This window comes from Mastacembelus armatus, chromosome 24 (assembly GCF_900324485.2).
Source record: "Mastacembelus armatus chromosome 24, fMasArm1.2, whole genome shotgun sequence".
Lineage (NCBI taxonomy): Eukaryota > Metazoa > Chordata > Actinopteri > Synbranchiformes > Mastacembelidae > Mastacembelus > Mastacembelus armatus.
Window position 1 is genome coordinate 9,728,676 of NC_046656.1, and position 19,691 is coordinate 9,748,366.

Here is a 19,691-nt window from a genome sequence, read left to right on the forward strand (position 1 = left end):
TTCACTGCCCTCCTCCCACTTGTTGGTCTGTCAATAGAACCAAAAAAACAACAGAGACTGCAAGTGTCCTTTGTGTGTGCACGACACACAGGATGCTGTTTATGTCCTGGCTGCCCTGTCAAATAGACACACACACGCAGACACACACAAAACCGTCTCCCATTGATGCCAACATGTGTGGAAATCAACTTTGGTGTTAAGAGCTGCACCACCAGGCGTCCTATCAGTGCCTCTTTCACAAAGGCAAATCACAGAAAGGAAGACAGTGTGACAGAGTAGATAAGATGGGAGAAAGAGAAAGAAACAGCTGGTCCAGTCAGCGGCTGTGGTTGAGTCTGGCCATTTGCCAATGCTAAGGGGATATTCAGCAGTGGCAGCCACAGACAGGCCCTGGCTGAAGGAACACATTCATTCACACAAGAGTATGAAGCTGTCAAGATCACACTGTACAGTATTTTCCCTCACAGACTAACAGAGTTTGACAGTAAAGGTATGCATGTGCAAATGAACTTCTTGCAGTGTTATATGGTGGTTTTGACAAAACTAGACTTCTAACCTTCTTTATAACCAAACAGTGTGCCTTTTGTAATTGAACACGATGATCTGTTCAAAAAGTAGTTGGATAATGGCCAATGAGGAAATTTATAATATGAACCCTCTTTACAGTGCATGTGATATGATTAACCCAAAAAAAAACAAACAAAAAAAAATACATCAGACTTGGCAGAAAGAATGAAATTAGACAGAATCATAACTACAACATTTGAAACTGTTTAAGGTCTATACATATAGATTGTCTGTTTTGAACACACTGTATATTATAGAATTATAATATTTTGATAGCAGGCCATTTTCACACAAAGCTGACTTGACATTATGGGAAGACAGAACGTGTTTGATGGTTAAAATACTTATGAAGCAGACAAACCCCCCACAAGTACTACTGGATATAAATACACATGCCACCTTTAAGGGTCTCTCTTCCCCTCAGCCAAAAACAAACACACATGCAGAGGAGTAATGAGAGTGCTCTGGAGGTGGGAAGTTATAGACTAAACAGAGAAAGAGACAACTACAATTATAGATGTTGAAGCTGATGCGGCTATGCTAAGTCCCCTGCACTTTAAAAGCATCAATGCAGCACCCAACACACAGCTAATGGGTGGCTACATCATAACTGTCACAAGACAAATGCTTGTTTGTGAGACAAATTATAATTCTTGCAAAGTATTTTAGTACAAAGTACAAGCTGTTATTCTTTAGCAGTGTCATGTTTAGCAACATCAAAATCACTGAAAATAGAATTTATGGAAGGGAAATATCCAGTTTAGACGGCCTTCAGTTTTCTCACTGATTTTGCACTATTGAAGGAAAGGATCAGCTATCTCCCTATGCAGTAACATATTGGATGAAAATAACAGGGAAAAGGCGCACTGGGAGGCACTGAGAGATCAGCAGAGGTATCTAAATGAGATCTCCACAGTCCTGAGGAAAGAGGAGTTTGTGTCACTGCCTGAGTAAGAGCATGTGCACGTGTTGCCAAGTCTATGTGTTTACCTGTGTGTGCTGGCTTTAAAAGTCACTGACAGTGCATTTTACATGCATCTAAGTTGAACTCTCACTGGAAATTCGCTGTGTTTTAATATTTCTGCCTTATGAGGAACCATTTAATGACATGAGTCCAAGATTTGGGGACTTACTTATCGATGCTATCCATCTATTTTTTGGCACTTATTCTAATCTTGGTCTTCTGCTGCTCACTTAGTAGATTATCCCAGGCATCTTTTTCCCCAGCCACAACACCCCCTGAGGCATTCACAACCTAGATGTTGTCCCTCCAACTTGTTCTGGGTCTGCTTCTTGTTAGTAGTGCTTGAAATACCATCACAGGGCTCCCTGTCTCCTTTCAGTGTGGAGGATCAGCACTTTCACTCTCAGATATCCAAGGTCTTAAACATTTTTGTAAAGGTAAATTTCAACACAATAACATTTGTTGCTTCTAAACACAAGTTTAGCATCTGAATTACTGTATAAACTTCATACAATAAGTAAAATGGGCATCTATATTGTACCCCAATTGAACCTCAATTTACAACCATTATTACCCTACTTCACTGTGACAACCACAATGCAAATCCACCATTTGATCTCAGATTTTATTCCTGAGCAAATATAAACACTAGGTTCTGATTATCATTCATATGACAACATTGGACTGAACCATTCACAAGCTTCAAACTATCACTCTATATTCATACTGAAAAAAATGCTGAAGCTGAACAGGTACTGGAGTTATAAGGAATGTTGTTTTTCTCCTATATAATTCCTGTGTTTTCAGATTTGAGTTATGAATCCAAGAAATAGAGACAATCTGTGGCTAATCATTTTAAATTGCTGTAAATGCATCCATGTCACAGCCCCTTCTATCGTTCCAACTGTTGATCTGGTTGATTACTGGGCCAAATCACCAAGTCAGACTACTATAACTAACAATGTTTTACAAAAATCAACATACATCTGGCCCTTTTATTGAACTATAACTTACCATTTGGCTACCAAAATGCTTGAGTTTGGACACTGTTTCAAAATCTGTTAATGCACACAGAGCATGAAGGTCCACTCCTGTGTGACTTTTATATTCATTCTACAATGACATGAAAAGATGTGTGACTTTTTCTGAGGTTTTTAATACACCAAAAGATATTGATAACATCAAGAATTTCCCCTCGGGGATTAATAAAGTTTATCTTACCCTATCTTATTGCAATTTTCCACAGTCAACACTTCACAAAAACCTAATACAGCTAAGGGCATCTCTTAGTGACATAAGGCTTTCAGTTCTCTAGAGAAACATTGTTTCCCTGCAACCCACCCCCTGGTCTGAGCCCAGATTTTGAACATAGCTTTCTGACACATACAGAACGAAGGATTTTTCTGCATTTTAAATATGACAAATACTGTCAACAAAAACAAAAAGCTCCAAAGTAAGGTAAAAATGTAGAAGACACATAAAACAATTTTTTCTATAAATTAGCTCAACTACCTTTATATAGTATATGTGCAATAGTACTGCTAACACCTGTTTTTGTTGTTGACTTGCATTTGTAGTGGTTGTTAAAGATTAACATATGGTATATAAAATAATAATGCCCACAGTACTGTGCTCAGCCAACAAGCAACGTTCCTTATCTGGACAACAGAACCGTATGGACTTAGAAATAATGAAGTAACAACCAGATCTGAGTCCTGCTGTCATCTATGAAAAATGTGAAAAAAGGTTCTGCTATATAGCATTTACGTCATTGCCCCAGGGTTGACATCTGTATGCAGACATCATCCACTTCCAGAATGACGACAAAAATGTTTCTTTTAAAAAACTAAGATCAGTCATTTCATAGTATTGTCATGTGAGTGAAAAGCAGCCAGGCATAAATAGAATCACTGGCAATGCTGCAGGGTGCTCTGTGGCTGTTTGTTTATGTTAGCATCTGGGTAAGCATGTATGTGTGTGACAGTCAACTGTAGTTGTCCAGGGAGCCACAGCCCATACATACATTTCTATAATGCCTTATCACTTAATACCATACATGAATTTATGGGGGAAGATATATTATTATAGACTGTAATTACAACAAAATCTATCAATATGTGTTAATATTGTCTCTGCTACCATCGTACATACAGTATTTACTCAAACTGACAAAATATTCAGCACCCTGTGTTAGATTTTATTGATACTGTTGAAATGCTCCAGCACCTTGTTAACAAGTATTTAAATGGTGGCTAGTTAACTTCAAGATGACAGCAATCAGGCATGGGAAAGTCCTACAAGGTAAAGAAGTGTTACAAACCTACTAAAGCACTCACACTTACAAAAAGACTTGTAAATCTCAATCTCTTGTTCATTTCATTGGAACTCCTGGGATTCAGTCTCCTTCCCAACTCAGCATCCCCACCTATCTAACAAATTTAACCCAGGTATCACCAGGTACCTACAATTTATGATTTGGTTAAGCCAATGTTAAAACAACATTTATTTGAAATGCCAAGGCTTCTGGGGTCTGAATAAAATGCTAAAATAAACTCAGTGTTAATATTCCGCCCATGTCAATACTGTAGGCAATGTTAGCAGCAAGCTGGTGAGCACACTGGAATTACTGGATATGCTAGCCATATAATTTCCTCAGGAGCTGTTGACGACCAGGACATATTAATTTGTTAATGTTACTCACATGCTAAATGAATACAAATGCTAACAGTATTACATTAATACAGTGCATTATACTTGAAAAGTAACCCAACAATTAAAAATTGTGTACTTCCTGTTGGGGCTTTTCTAGGCTAAAAGCATTCTGTTCTTTGAAAGCCTCCTCCTTTCCACCCCATTATCTACACAAGCATGTTAAGCCCTCAACGTAATCGTTTATTATTGATAGCTTGGCAAGAAGCCTTCCCTCCTGGCGCTACGGGAAAAGCCTGAGATGTAAAAGAGGTAGGTTAAGATGGGCTCCAGCCACTGCACAGCATGGCAGCTTTTGAGTGGTCAGAGTAACGTGAGTAATGTTTATGTGTGGGGCGTATTATTGCGCATGAAGGCTCTCCAGTTGAAAACTTTAGGGGCAAGGTGTGTGTTAAAATTGACCGCCCAGCATGTTTACTTTTAGTGTAAGCTGTGGATAAGAAAGTGTGTACATGTGCTTTACAGTGGTGTAACAGTGGCTGAGGGGCTTACAGAGCAGCTGTAACTCAGCTAGTTAATGCTGTTACACCTGTAGCTACGCCTATAATGATATTTATATTGAAATGGGTCTATCTAATGCTAGGTTCATGTCTTTGTTGAAAAAGCTTTCTCAGACTCCTTTTTCACTGTTTCGAGCTGACTTGAACACTTTAAAGGGATTTTATATAATATATATATATATATATTTTATATGATAATATGCAGTTGATGGTCATGTACATTACAGACTGCTATAAAGATCAGGCTACATGTCCAATGCAAAAAACCCCTTCAAAAACACATACAGAATTAGTGCTGATTTTTTAATACACCATAAAGCTAGTCTATATGTATATATTAAAAATATAAGCTCATGCCTTATCTCATTTCATCGTAAAATAACTGTTTGTAGTTTGCTAAGGAAATGTTTCTGGCATTGGAGGCAACACTGGTTAGTTAGACATGCTAATATTTGCAGTGTTATTTAAAGCAGCCAACTGTTTAATCCTTAAGACCTTCCTTCAATCTTTTCTAATGTGTTTTTGGTTTTTGAAAGGCTAAAAAAGTAAGACACCTCTCACAAAACTCTTCAGATAACAAGTACTACTTTTACACTGGTCCCATGCACACCACTTCAACAAGAGGAAAGTTTGACAGACCTGCCACTTATTGCTACAGTTCGTAAGCTATAATTGGAAAATTACTGTTTGAGGGGAGGGTTTAGCAAATGGTCAATCAATAAAAAAATTTATTCAACAGCCTTTTAAAAATTGCTCTGAGTGCAACCGGTGAAACAGCAGGACAGTTTTCATGTGTGGTGTATCAGTTGTCCTGCATCTGTAAAAGCTGTGGAAAGCTCTGTCATTTATGAGCTAGATAACATGGCTCTAACAGCATATCAATCCCTCACATGTCAGCCAAGGACACTAAGAAAAATGTCAGCTTTGACAGATGATGCTGCCTGGGATTTTCACCATAACAGCAACAGACAGTCCAGTTTACACCACTGCTTCGAGTCACATTGCAGGGTGTCATTTGCAACCACATTTGTATTTGTTTTATGTTACAGCAAAAAATTGCAACCATAGCCACATAAGCAACTCTAGCAAGATTGTTTTTTAGACTCAGATTTCATAAATTAAATGGTTACATGCTCTGAATTAAAAGTAAGGCTGGCTAATTGGTTAATTGTACAAGAAAAAAATAACACACACTCACAATACAGGGAGTTATCTCAACAACACAGTCCAGTATGACTCACAGCTCCACCATTAGCCCACACATGGGAGAGGAGAGATAAGTTAAATCTACAGAGTATACTGATACGTATAAAACATTGATCAGACCACCACTACAGTCTGTGCACCAATCATTTGCCTTCTTTCCTTCTTTATCTCCTCCCCCTCCACTATCCATTCACTTGTATAGTGCTTATGTCTACCTGTTACCATCATGTTGCCAGGATTCAAAAGAGGAGGTTGCTTGTATCCTATCGACAGTAATCTTCAGGAAATAGCCCATCCTTTCCCTGAACTACTTCAGTCAAACACATCCATTATGACACCAAGAGGATAATCATGCTAAGGTGATAGCAGAAAAGACAGAACAAAAATGGAATTTCCTTTGAATGACAGAATATGATATTTTAAGGTGCTGTCCATGAACTGGGCACTTACAGAGTCCTGATTCCTTTTGTTTCCCCTTCCGTGCTGTTTTTCAAAGTCTCGAGTCCGTCTTTGCCAAAAACAATGAATGAACGCGACATATCTGTGTGCCTTTTTGTCTGTGTGTCAGTGTACGAATGGCCTCCATCTTAATTTACATTCTGCATGTTTACTGACTGACTGTTAATAGCTAGCTGTATACAAAATGTGCCTCTATTAAATGGCCCCTAGCAAATAATCTAACCAAGCAGAGACAAAAAGGTGTGTGAGAAATTGTTAGCACACTATTAGCAGGTATGATTAGTGCTGCAGGAGGTGAATTCATTCAGAAAGAATGTGAGAGTACTGTGAGAAGGATGTTAAATGGCAAGATAGGTTTTCATCAATAAGAGGCAACTTCAACAAAGAGTCTGGTGTTACTATTAGTCTACTATTGCAGGTACAAATGTTTTTGTGATGTTTACAGCTAACCTTTTTGAAGGTTAGGTTAGTTAGACCAGTAATCCACATGCTCTTTCATGCATTTTACACTACAGTCACTGGAGTACAGGGGCAATAAGTATTGCAGAACACCCTAAAATGCTGGCCTACATATCACAAGGAAGGAAACTATATCCTCAAACTATGAACTGTAAAAATAAAGTCTACTGCAATTTATATACAAAAGGTCTATGCACAGTGGTTTGCTTGAAACAATATTCCACACAGGCTCTATATTGTATGCCCTCTGCCTTATATATAACCCTACAGTATATCATACTGATATTGGGTTCTGTAAATAAAGTGTAAAGATTCAAAATGGAAGTCTGGCAATATAAAACTATGTCTATAGAGAATATAATATACATCCTAAATCCCCTAGACACTGTGTAGACAAACAGTACTGTGTAATATACTTCACTAAATATAATGCAAGATAATACTGAAAAAGTTCATGAAAAACAATAACATTAACAGAAAAAACTGTCCATGCTTAAATGTATCACCCCTATTGATCTAATAAGAGCAATTTAATTTAATTTAATTTAGCCACTGGCCCAAAAACAATACGCAGTAGCTGCTCAATATAGTCTGCAATGAAAAACCAACAATGAACTTGACCAGTCCAAAAATGAACACCGGATTCAGCAGCACTCAAGAGAACACATCTGGAGCTCTCCTCAGGCCCCTTTCATCTTGGAAAGGTAATGCTGATGTTTGCTTTTGTCTTATACTAAGGAATATTCCCTTTCATTTCAGCTCCAGCTCTTTGCTTCAGGAATTTAATGTTAACACCATTTCAGTTTAGGCACTTTAATGAACTGGAAGAACTTGACACATTATTTTGTTATAAACAGGAAAGCCAAATAATAGAACAGCAAAATGTGAATCAGTACATATATATGAAACTTTCACTGAGGTGAACCTGTATGACATGCCAGCTGAGATAATCAGAAGAGAGGTCCGTGCTCCAAAACATCATCCAAAACCCTGCATGCACAGGTTGACTGTGCTAAAACAGCAGACCCCACAAAATGAGTCATGTTCCAGAAAACCAAACAAATACATACTGGCATCACAAAGAAAGTGAGTTCAGATTGATCTATTGTGTTAGGATCTATTGTGTGTTATTGTGTTATATGCTCAGCATATAAGATGATGGAGTTGAATGCCAGTGCAGGACAAATCCTCAAATACTCCATAGATAGCAAAATGATTAATCAATACACAGATTTTGTGGTTTGCTTTAGTGAAATAAAGGTCAGCAGTAGCTGAAACAAACATCTGAGAATCAACAAAATCTGTTCACTATCCAGGGTCTCTTGAACACTACACAGTGTCTCTTTGTATGCTGGAAGATAAACCAAGCAGTATATGTGACTTTTTAACCTAAGAAACAACACTGGAGTTGTACAGTAGGAGCACAGTGTTTTAAAAGCTGAGAATTTTTAATACACCCGACTTCTGTGTGATCTTCAGACTACATGTAATATTAAATATAGCCTTCTTTCTCCATTAAACACTTTCTGAGATAATGTGGGCTGCTAGGCAGTGGTGGGTCGGTATGTTAAAGTATGACATGCATCCAGTGGAGATGCTCTCATCAGCAGATCTCAGCTGCACAGTTTGAGGCCAAGTCACAGACTCATACCAGTCCACATGACTTCACACACTGATGCTCACTGATAACATACCGGGATTAGGGTTGCTGTGTGTTGAGATTTGAGTGTCTACTGAAATTTGTGGTCTAGTTCTGTGCAAAAGCCACAGATTATATAGCTATATGAAAGGCATATTTACTTAGTGCTGAATGCAAAATTCTTTATGTAAAAAAGAGAGAACTCTTATGCACTAATTTTGTGTAAAAAGTATAATGTGTAGAAATGTAAATGTGTAGAAGGAGTAAAACCTTCTGTATTTGTCTCACAATACCCTGAGCCATACAGTATTATTTGTAAAACATGACAGCTCTTAGATCCATTTCCTAGTGCTCAGCACACAAGCACAAACACACACTAGACAAACACTAAGTCACTGCAGGGAGATTGACTGTAGCTAACTGAGAAAGTTGCAGCCATTATTACCTTGTATGCTTGTAAACCATGAGGGCTAGAGCAATCATCACCCTTAAACACGTTTCCTATTACAAAGTGCACATACATATACACACACACACTCACGCATGGTCCATTTCTGCAGATGGATAAATTACAGGGAGGGAAATGCACAGCGGCAAAGTCGTTCGAGGCAGAGGAAATGAAGAGGCTTAGCTACAACAATAATTGAACGACAGGGGAAAAACCAAGCCAAATAAGTCATAATGCATTGTAGAATGCTGCATAACTGCACTAACAAGAGAACAGGAGAAATGCCTTTTATTATTGAGGACTACTTAGGAGATAGGGGAGCTGCTTTACCTTTTCCAGCTCCAAAAGTGGTGAGGGACCTAGTTTTTTTTTTTTATGGCTTTTTAGGTGAAGAGGTCATGCTAATTTTAACCAGATATTGTAAACCAAAGCAACCAATCACTCTGTTTCTACATGAGGAATGTCAATGCATGGGTAACAACACAACTGCCTAATCTATTCATGGAAATTCCCAGATATTACTTGATAAGTACACAATCCCTTTGTTAATCAATTAGAAATTTGGGATGATCTGGTGTCCACCATTTTGTTTGCTCTGCTGCAGCAACATACAACAGGCATGCAGCCTATTTATATTTCAGCAGCATGCAGCTTCCTCCACCTCCTCTTCTTCCTGCACCTCACAGATGACTTGGGGAGTTGTCTTTTTTGTTTCTTAAATACACAGGGGGGTTTAAAAGAAAGTTATGCCTGGCTTAATTAGAATTATGTTGGCAGCGTTGTGAATGCGGCACAACCAGAACCCTGCAAGGCTGCTGAGGCTGCTCACAAAAAAAATTTAATTGTGATAATAGGCACACAGCAAACCCCCATGGAGTACATACAACTAACAAGCCAATATGGTAGACATTTAGCATCTCCTTAAAGGAATAGACAGCTACATTCAACTTGGACTTACAGAAGTGCAAATACTCTACAACTGGAAAAAGTATATCATCAGTCTAACAGACACAATAGTGCTGCTGCTCCTCTGACAACTTGTACAGGGTTAACATGTCAAACACGTCAGAGTGGATCTTTTTTTTTTTTTTTTGTATCAGTGAAGTCTCCGCATCCCTCTTTTGTTGTAATTTCCTGCAGTTTCATGCCCAGGCATCAAAGAGAGCACAGCTGTGTCACTGGATGAACGCTTTAATCTATTCAGCCAGTGCATCTGTGTGCTCTGTCTTATACTACGTCATTAGCCGCCTGCTTTAATGTGTGTGTATACACACACACACACACACACACACACACACACACACATTATATAAATATATATATGTGTGTGTGTGTGTGTATGTGTATACATGTAGATGGTTAGGAAGCAAATATGCATTCACTTACAAGCACATGCTGTACATATGAGTCTGGGTACTAATATACTCTCCCATGTAGGAGCCAGACTAAAATTGCAATATACACAGTAAAAAAGACTCAGACACAGGAGATGGCATGGGAGAATAGTGAGGGACTTCTGAAGTTGTGTTGGGCTGAAGGCCATGTTAAGACATCACCCCACAGACGCTAATCTATGTGATGGTCAAGTTTCCAAGCTGTGCTAAATTTAGGCTGGATTGCTGCTGCTTTTGAGTAAGGAGGGATGAAAAACAATATTATATGTTGACAAAATCTTCCACCCGGAACAGCAGCTTTCACCCAGCAAACCAGTAAAACATTTCTATTTGTGTTTACAATGGCACATCAGTTGATGTCCACTGGGTGACCGAAACTATGGCAGGAATCTTGATTGCAAAACTGACTCTGGGAACTGAGAGCAGTCAATTTTTATGAAGCTGCAAAACAAGATTAGATTGTCTCATAAATTAATGTCATCTATGTCCAATCAGAAAGTAATCTATTCTGTATAATAAGCTTAACAAGACGACACTATCTGCCTTATGTAATGCTGACTGAATGGATTTCACTCATTTGGTCATAAAAAATTCCAAACACTTGCTGGTCAATGGGAAAACACTGTTGTCCACTTTCAGCTCAATATAATAGCTATGGTATGATGCTTCTTTAAATCATTTCTTAACAAGAGCAGATTTTAGTTCAATTAACTTTTTGCTCAATTCCTGCACCAAACAAAAGTCATTATCAAATCATTGTTAAGCAGCCATAAGCACAGCAGGTGTGTCAACCTTTGGATTTCTCCCACGTGTTGCAGTGTGCATGGGGCTGTAGTAAAGGGGACAGTCAGCTTCTAAAGAGTTTGGAGGGTGGTGTCTTTTCTTAGCCTTCCTAAAACACAAAACAGAAGAAGTGTGAGAAAAGAAATAACAGGCTTATCAATCTAATACAAGCTAAAAACATTTTGCATGTCCTCAACACTTCACAGAGTGGTCATCTGCATGTAACGTGTTTAGAAATAGAAAACTACAGTTTGCCCAACCAGTTCACATGTGCTTTGTGGACTTGGAGAAGGCATGTCCCTCGCGACATCCTGTGGGAGGTGCTCCAGGAGTATGGGGTCCGGGGCCCTTTGCTAAGGGCTATCCGGTCTCTGTACAAATGGAGCAGGAGCTTGGTTCACATTGCCAGCAGTAAGTCAGACCTGTTCCCAGTGCACGTTGGACTCCGACAGGGCTGCCCTTTGTCACCGGTTCTGTTCATTATTTTTATGGGCAGAATTTCTAGGCGCAGCCAGGGGCCGGAGGGAGTCCAGTTCGGGGATCAGAGGATCTCATCTCTGCTTTTTGTGGATGGTGTTGTCCTGTTGGCTCCATTGAGCCAGGACCTCCAGCGTGCGCTGGGGCGGTGAAGCGGCTGGGATGAGAATCAGCACCTCCAAGTCCGAGGCAATGGTACTTAACCGGAAAAAGGTGGCTTCCCATCTCCAGGCCAGGGGAGAGATCCTGCCTCAGGTGGAGGAGTTTAAGTATCTTGGGGTCTTGTTCACGAGTGAGGGAAGGACGGAACATGAGATTGACAGACGTATCGGGGCATTGGCCGCAGTAATGCGGTCAGTGTACCGGTTCGTTGTGATGAAGAAGGAGCTGAGCCGAAAGGCGAAGCGCTCGATTTACCGGTCAATCTACGTTCCCACTCTCACCTGTGGTCATGAGCTTTGGGTCATGACGGAAAGGACAAGATCTCGGATACAAGCGGCTGAAATGATCTTCCTTTGCAGGGTGTCCGAGTGCTCCCTTAGAGATAGGGTGAGGAGCTCGGTCACCCGGGAGGAGCTCGGAGTAGAGCCGCTGCTCTTCCACATCGAGAGGAGTCAGTTGAGGTGGCTTGGGTATCTGTTCCGGATGCCTCCTGGGCGCCTCCCTGGAGAGGTGTTCTGGGCATGTCCCACCGGGAGGAGGCCCCGGGGAAGACCCAGGACATACTGGAGGGACTATGTCTCCCGGCTGGCCTGGGAACGCCTCGGTGTCCCCCCGGAAGAGCTGGAGGAAGTGTCCAGGGAAAAGGAAGTCTGAGTATCCCTGATTAGGCTAGTGCCCCCGCGACCCGGCCCCGGATTAACGGAAGAAGATGGATGGATGGTGCGTTAGCATCTACACAAAGTTATGTTAAATAGAGATAGTCACAGTGTATAATATTGCATTTTGCTCAACACTGCAGTAAGTTTATTTGATGTCTTCTACATGAACTGGTATTAGCCTGTCTTTTAGCACAGCATCATATACTGTATGTAGCCAAAAGTGTATATGTTTATTTCAGCAGGCAAAACTGATCATAAATTATAAATGAAAATCATGCATTTGTTTGTCTCTAAAATGAAAGCATAACACTCACTCCAAAAATTATGAAACATTTCAAGTGGTAATCATTAAATGAGAAGCTTGACAAATGAGGAAAGAGCAGCTAGCTTAGTGGAATATGAATTATACTCATAAACTACTGTAAGTTTGGAGTGAGAAGGTTCAAAGATTGGATGGTTCAAATGCACAGCGGTCAAATGTGGGCCTCTGTTGTTCACCATCTAATAATTATCTCTCAGATGGTGGATATAGTGGGGACAGTGAAGAGGATGTTATGTTTTAAGCCTCAGTGCAATAGTAGCCTGCATCTTCAACCTCTCAGTTTTCTTTGAAGTCTGCCCATGGGGGTGTGGGAGCTGGGGGTTGGTAATGAATCAAGCTGAGCCATAATGAATGTCCTTTTTCAAGTCTACTTTGATGAAATTCCACCTGACTGATCTCAAATCACAGAACAAAACAGCAAGAGCTTGCTGACAACTGTTATGAAAGCTATACTTGTTGGCAATATGATGAAGAGTGTAAAGCAACTTCAGCAATCCCTATAGGATACTTTAAGGCATTTCTTTCCTGTGTTTCTTCTTCCTTCACACTTCCTCTGTGATCACTGAGATGAAATCAGATCAGAGTGTCTACAGTTGCACTGATGTTTAAGTTGAAGCCTTTACTCCTGAATGACTGTCATGCTTATATACTACAACCCACATATGGGTCTATAAGAGTAGAATACACCCAGAAGAGAATATAGGCATATGAGAAATTAGTGCTGGGTAATAAGGGAAAAAATCGTATTGCTATAATTTTTTTCATATTAGTCGATATTGATATATATCACAATAGAAATCAACAGTATTTCAGTCAAGCTTAAAGGTTCCTTTTACTCTTAAGTGACATGTAAAGATACAATGTTAATTTTGATTTAAATATTTATTTTCCTATAAAATTTGAACATATAGTACAAATATAGATTACATTATACAACTGTATTTCAAAATCTTAACTGGTAAATCTTGAATCTACAACTAAAATATTAGTTTTCATGGTTTGCACGAGAACAGAAACAAAATTCTTTGGTTTCTTCCAAATAAATAAACTAGGTCTGTTTTTGTGCAGCAGTCACTCTTGTTTTAAGGGACCACCAACATTTGCTTAGGTCTGGTCTGTAAATTCTTGCATTTTATGTGCTCTAGAGGATGGCATCACTTTAGGTGGTAAAAAAGGTCAGTGATATTAGCTGTTTTTAGTGGAACATATGTATATTCTTGTCAAATATATAGCTATGTTTTGCAGCGCATGCTACTCTGCTTCTTGTCAGAGCTAAGTATCCGAAATACCACCACCCTACTAAAGTCCTCAGACCCTTGTTCTCAACCGTGCTCTCATCTTTTGAGCCTTGGGCTGTGTCTGTTTGGGTGTTCATCTTCTTTTTAATCAGGCCCCTACTCCTGACTTACTAGCTCACACAGCGACAGCAACCCAAACATTAGCATGTGAGCTGCTGCTGGCTGCTTCTCCACGCTCTGTGCTGGGTGCGTCAACCTAACTGACATGCTCCAACTCTCGTCCAGCCACATGATTGGTGCAGCACGGCATTATTGTCATTATCACTGGCTGTTCGTGCTTCTCTCAAACTGTGGATGGAATGAGTTGTTAGAGCAAAGTTATATCACAAGTGGGTGGTAAGCATAAACACGTGCTAAACCTGTGCCATGCTGCTCAGTATTATATTTCTTCTGTGTGATTGGCTGGAAGACCTGTCCATATCAAAATAGAAAATGGACAAATCTTATCATCAAGATCCACCTTAATCTTATAGTGATGCAACATAAAATTCCATATTTGCACAGCCCTATGAGAAATCTTTGTGTCTCATTTAAACATATGAGACACAATAAAACTCTGTGCAGAAATTAAGATGTTTTTTGGGCTCTATAAAATGATTTACCCCATGTGAACCTTGCCAATTCTTCAGGACGTGTAAATACATCAAACATCATAAAACTCACTGAACTGATCACTATAGAACAATAACCCTGTTAGCAAAGGCAAAGTAATAAATGCATTACAAGCTGCATCTCACTAAGCTCACAATTCATTGCAGAATTGCTGTCAGTGTGCTGACTGCGGCCATAGAAATTAACAAAATGGATTATTTACACTTCATATGAGCTGACGTACAGCAGTACTATCTACATGCTTTGTAAAGGTCTGGAGCCCATCTGGAAGCCTGCAGTTTTCAAGACAGGTAAAAAAGACTGCCAGGCGTAACAAAAGAAATAGGTAATTATAGATATTAATCTCATAGACCAAGTGTGCAATAGTCTGCCACTGGCATTTTGCTTTGCATAAGACCAAGTACTTCAACTTCTTCAGGTTAAGAGCTGTATTCATAATGGTTTGCTATGCAAATTTTGATGCTTAACTAGAATTGTTATACAGATGTAATCGAGTTTTTCTCTGAGAATATTTAAAAGTTCACCCAGAAGTGACTTACATTGACGTCGAGAATCAGGGATACGACAAGGTAGGTGCAAGATTGAGGCCTTTGTGTGTTTTACAACAGAGTCAACACTGACTTGTGCTACTTTGACAGACAATTGCCCCCATGTTAAAAAAAAATGGAAGTGATTGTGTTAGTGGGGAATGTATTTTGTACAGCAGTGAGACTATAAAATAAGATCTGGGAAGTTAATTTGGAGGAACAGAGGAACAGATGTACAGTGGGTACGGAAAGTATTCAGACCCCTTTAAATTTTTCACTCTTTGTGTCATTGCATCCATTTGCCAAAATCAAAAAAGTTCATTTTATTTCTCATTAATGTACACTCAGCACCCCATCTTGACAGAGAAAAACAGAAATGTAGAAATTTTTGCAAATTTATTAAAAAAGAAAAACTGAAATATCACATGGTCATAAGTATTCAGACCCTGTGCTCAGTATTGAGTAGAAGCACCCTTTTGAGCTAGTACAGCCATGAGTCTTCTTGGGAATGATGCAACAAGTTTTTCACACCTGGATTTGGGGATCCTCTGCCATTCTTCCTTGCAGATCTTCTCCAGTTCTGTCAGGTTGGATGGTGAACGTTGGTGGACAGTCATTTTCAGGTCTCTCCAGAGATGCTCAATTGGGTTTAGGTCAGGGCTCTGGCTGGGCCAGTCAAGAACGGTCACAGAGTTGTTCCGAAGCCACTCCTTTGTTATTTTAGCTGTGTGCTTAGGGTCATTGTCCTGTTGAAAGGTGAACCTTCGGCCCAGTCTGAGGTCCTGAGCACTCTGGAAGAGGTTTTCTTCCAGGATATCTCTGTACTTGGCCACATTCACCTTTCCTTCAATTGCAACCAGTCGTCCTGTCCCTGCAGCTGAAAAACACCCCCACAACATGATGCTCCCACCACCATGTTTCACTGTAGGGATTGTATTGAGCAGGTGATGAGCAGTGCCTGGTTTTCTCCACACATACCGCTTAGAATTAACGCCAAAAAGTTCAATCTTGGTCTCATCAGACCAGAGAATCTTATTTCTCATAGTCTGGGAGTCCTTCATGTGTTTTTTGGCAAACTCTATGCAGGCTTTCTTGTGTCTTGCACTGAGGAGAGGCTTCCGTCGGGCCACTCTGCCATAAAGCCCAGACTGGTGGAGGGCTGCAGTGATAGTTGACTTTGTGGAACTTTCTCCCATCTCCCTACTGCATCTCTGGAGCTCAGCCACAGTGATCTTTGGGTTCTTCTTTACCTCTCTCACCAAGGCTCGTCTCCCACGATTGCTCAGTTTGGCTGGACGGCCAGGTCTAGGAAGAGTTCTGGTCGTCCCAAACTTTTTCCATTTGAGGATTATGGAGGCCACTGTGCTCTTAGGAACCTTGAGTGCTGCAGAAATTCTTTTGTAACCTTGGCCAGATCTGTGCCTTGCCACAATTCTGTCTCTGAGCTCCTTGGGCAGTTCCTTCGACCTCATTATTCTCATTTGCTCTGACATGCACTGTGAGCTGTAAGGTCTTATATAGACAGGTGTGTGCCTTTCCTAATCAAGTCCAATCAGTTTAATTAAACACAGCTGGACTCCAATGAAGGAGCAGAACCATCTCAAGGAGGATCAGAAGAAATGGACAGCATGTGAGTTAAATATGAGTGTCACTGCAAAGGGTCTGAATACTTATGACCATGTGATAGTTCAGTTTTTCTTGTTTAATAAATTTGCAAAAAATTCTACATTTCTGTTTTTTTCTGTCAAGATGGGGTGCTGAGTGTACATTAATGAGAAATAAAATGAACTTTTTTGATTTTGGCAAATGGCTGCAATGACACAAAGAGTGAAAAATTTAAAGGGGTCTGAATACTTTCCGTACCCACTGTATGTGTTTAAAAGTATATTAGAAAAAATAGCACATTGGTTGTAATACTCATACAGAAATGTACAATTCTGCAAAGTAACTATATCATGGCAACAACTGTTGGAAACTGTAGAAATATAATGTTACAATTTTTATGCTGAAAGAAAAGGAAAGCAAGAATGTGTGACTGTATATATGCGCTGGTTGACATCACGTATTGAATGAGATTCAAGTTTTTTTTGCCACAGAAACTGCATCACCGTCTTGGCAGAAAATGGCAGAACTGGTCTTTGTAATACAGTGGATATGAAATAAATGAAGTGACAGACTTTTTCATCATTACAAATGAGTAAGACTTTGCTCACTCATGGTCCAAAATCATTGTTCCAAAAAGTGATTTGGAGGAAGGGTAAAGACACAGAACTTGACTTACTAAGGCTGCCCATTCTAAACAGGTATTGCTTTGATAGTGATAGAATAGGAATTAGACTCCAGTTGGCTACTACAGCAGTTTACTAGTACACACATGTGCTATTGCACACTTAGAATCCTGCAGAATTTCCCTACTTTTTGCTAAAATACAGCGATGCTGAGACATTTCAACACCTCATAAAACATACACGTTCAACATTCACACAAACACTTTTACAGAAATAGCATAACTCCCTGAGCCTGAAGGGTGGCTGACAGAGCTGTAAGGGTCAGTGCTGTGTGAGCCAGCAGCAGAGGCAGATGCAGCACTCAGTAGCCTGGGGGCATCGCTGGGTATTCAAGCTTCACTGGGTCTCCTCATCAGTGCCCTCTTGATGCCTTAGCACCATGACCAAAGGCACACACACATGCACACTTCCAGAGACAGTCAGGCCAGTCAGGCCTTTCAAGCCTTTTTGAGGAGGAGGAGAACTGGGAAAGAAGTAGAGCAGCCTCAATGAGCACGAGTTAGACTGAGACAACTGAAGAAGATGTAGGTTATGATGGATTGTGTCTCTTCTACTAATTCTGTTTCTATGGAGGTGTCTCAGTTAACTCTTTCTGTGCATATTCTCAGGAAAAGAGACAGACATGACACAGCTCAAACACATTCTGCACAATATTTTAGATGAAAGAGAAACAGTATTTTGAGTGAATTGCTAAAATTGCACCTGTGTCGATCCACTTTGATTTGTCATTTCAACACTAGCAAAGCAGATTTATTATAAAGACATCATGCAATGCCTGTTCCATTTATATTTATAAATGACATGTACATAAAATAGAATTTATCCTTTGTGCATCCTGGAAAGACACTAACCTATATACACACACACTGTTATTTCCTATAACTTCTGTAAACTGCTTAATGTCTCTTTCACATGCTCAATCTATCCCCCTGTCCCGCTGTCCTTTACCTCTTCCACAGACACAAGCACACACATGCACAGAACTCATTTTGTTACTGACATGCCAAGTCATGCAGAAAACACGAGGGAAGGTTTTTTTAATCCCAGGACAAAAAAAACAGCGAAATGCAATAACCCAGGACAAAAGTGCTGACATCTGAAGATGAGCCTGGCATTCAGACAAACTGCTCAGATGCAGCTGAAATGAACACAACCGACAAACTGAGAGAAAGCAAGGACCCCTTACACAGACAGATAGATAGGCACTTCTAGATTTCCTCTCCAATAAGATCATCTCTTCTCTCTAGTCTCTGGATTTCTGATCCTATTTTTCTCCCTTTTCTTCACTCTTCACTCTTCACTCCCACTTTTAACCCCCGTTTTATCCCAATACTTCACCCATCTGTATTTTCCTTTCATCCTCTCCTCCCATGAAACCACCAAGACCCCAAGGCTGCAGCTTATTTCTCCATCCTCATCCCCATCTCCAACACTGTCCTACTATGCCTCTTGTCTTCCATACTCTCATATCTTTTCTTTTCACATCTCCTCTATTTGGCCTTTTTTCTCCTTATCTATGTTTCATCTCCTCTCCTCATTCTGAACCTTGTTTTTATGCTCCCTAAATCTGCTTCTTGATTAGCAAGATCGACCAACGTAAGCCTGCCAGAAGGCTGAATCAGATGCTTGTTACAACATTCCCACCCTTGCATTTCAAACACTATTTAACCACAGGGAGAAAGAGAGATGCTGGTCAGTGGCACATGAGGTCAGTCTTAGAGGATGAGGAAACAGCACCAGTAACAAAATGTGCTAGATTTTCTCTTCTTCTGGCAAATTATTTTATATACAGCTCCCTTGGACTCTTACGTAATCGTGACTTTGTGCAAGCAATGAAGGCTGCCTCCTCATAGACAGCAAGAGCAGTTTAGTGCAGAGCCATAGGGACTAAAATAGTCAGTCATCTGTTCATTATCGCTATCCTCTTTTTAAGTGCTCACCCTGTACCTAGAAACATTAAACAGAAGAGGACCTTCGAGTGGGTCTGTGCATATGCATGTGCGTGTGTGTGTGCAAGACAAGAGAGAGAGAGGTGGAATATGAAGGGAATGAAGTTGCGGGATTGTGATAACTTCAAAGGTTATTATTATTATTACTGCAGGCTGAAGCCATGCTCTGGCATCCCTCAAGCTTTGATCATTATGTAAAGCTGTTGTGCTCAGTGCTGGCACTGACTTCATTACAGAATGAGTAACCAGGGAGTGTGCAAGCAAGTGTA

The 19,691-nt window shown here is 40.1% G+C and overlaps 1 protein-coding gene across 1 annotated transcript in view; it reads right to left on the reverse strand.

Annotated features, from left to right (window-relative positions):
- Positions 1 to 19,691, reverse strand: part of pak5 (p21 protein (Cdc42/Rac)-activated kinase 5) — a 56,971-nt gene that overhangs the window by 35,274 nt on the left and 2,006 nt on the right. The window lies entirely within an intron of this gene.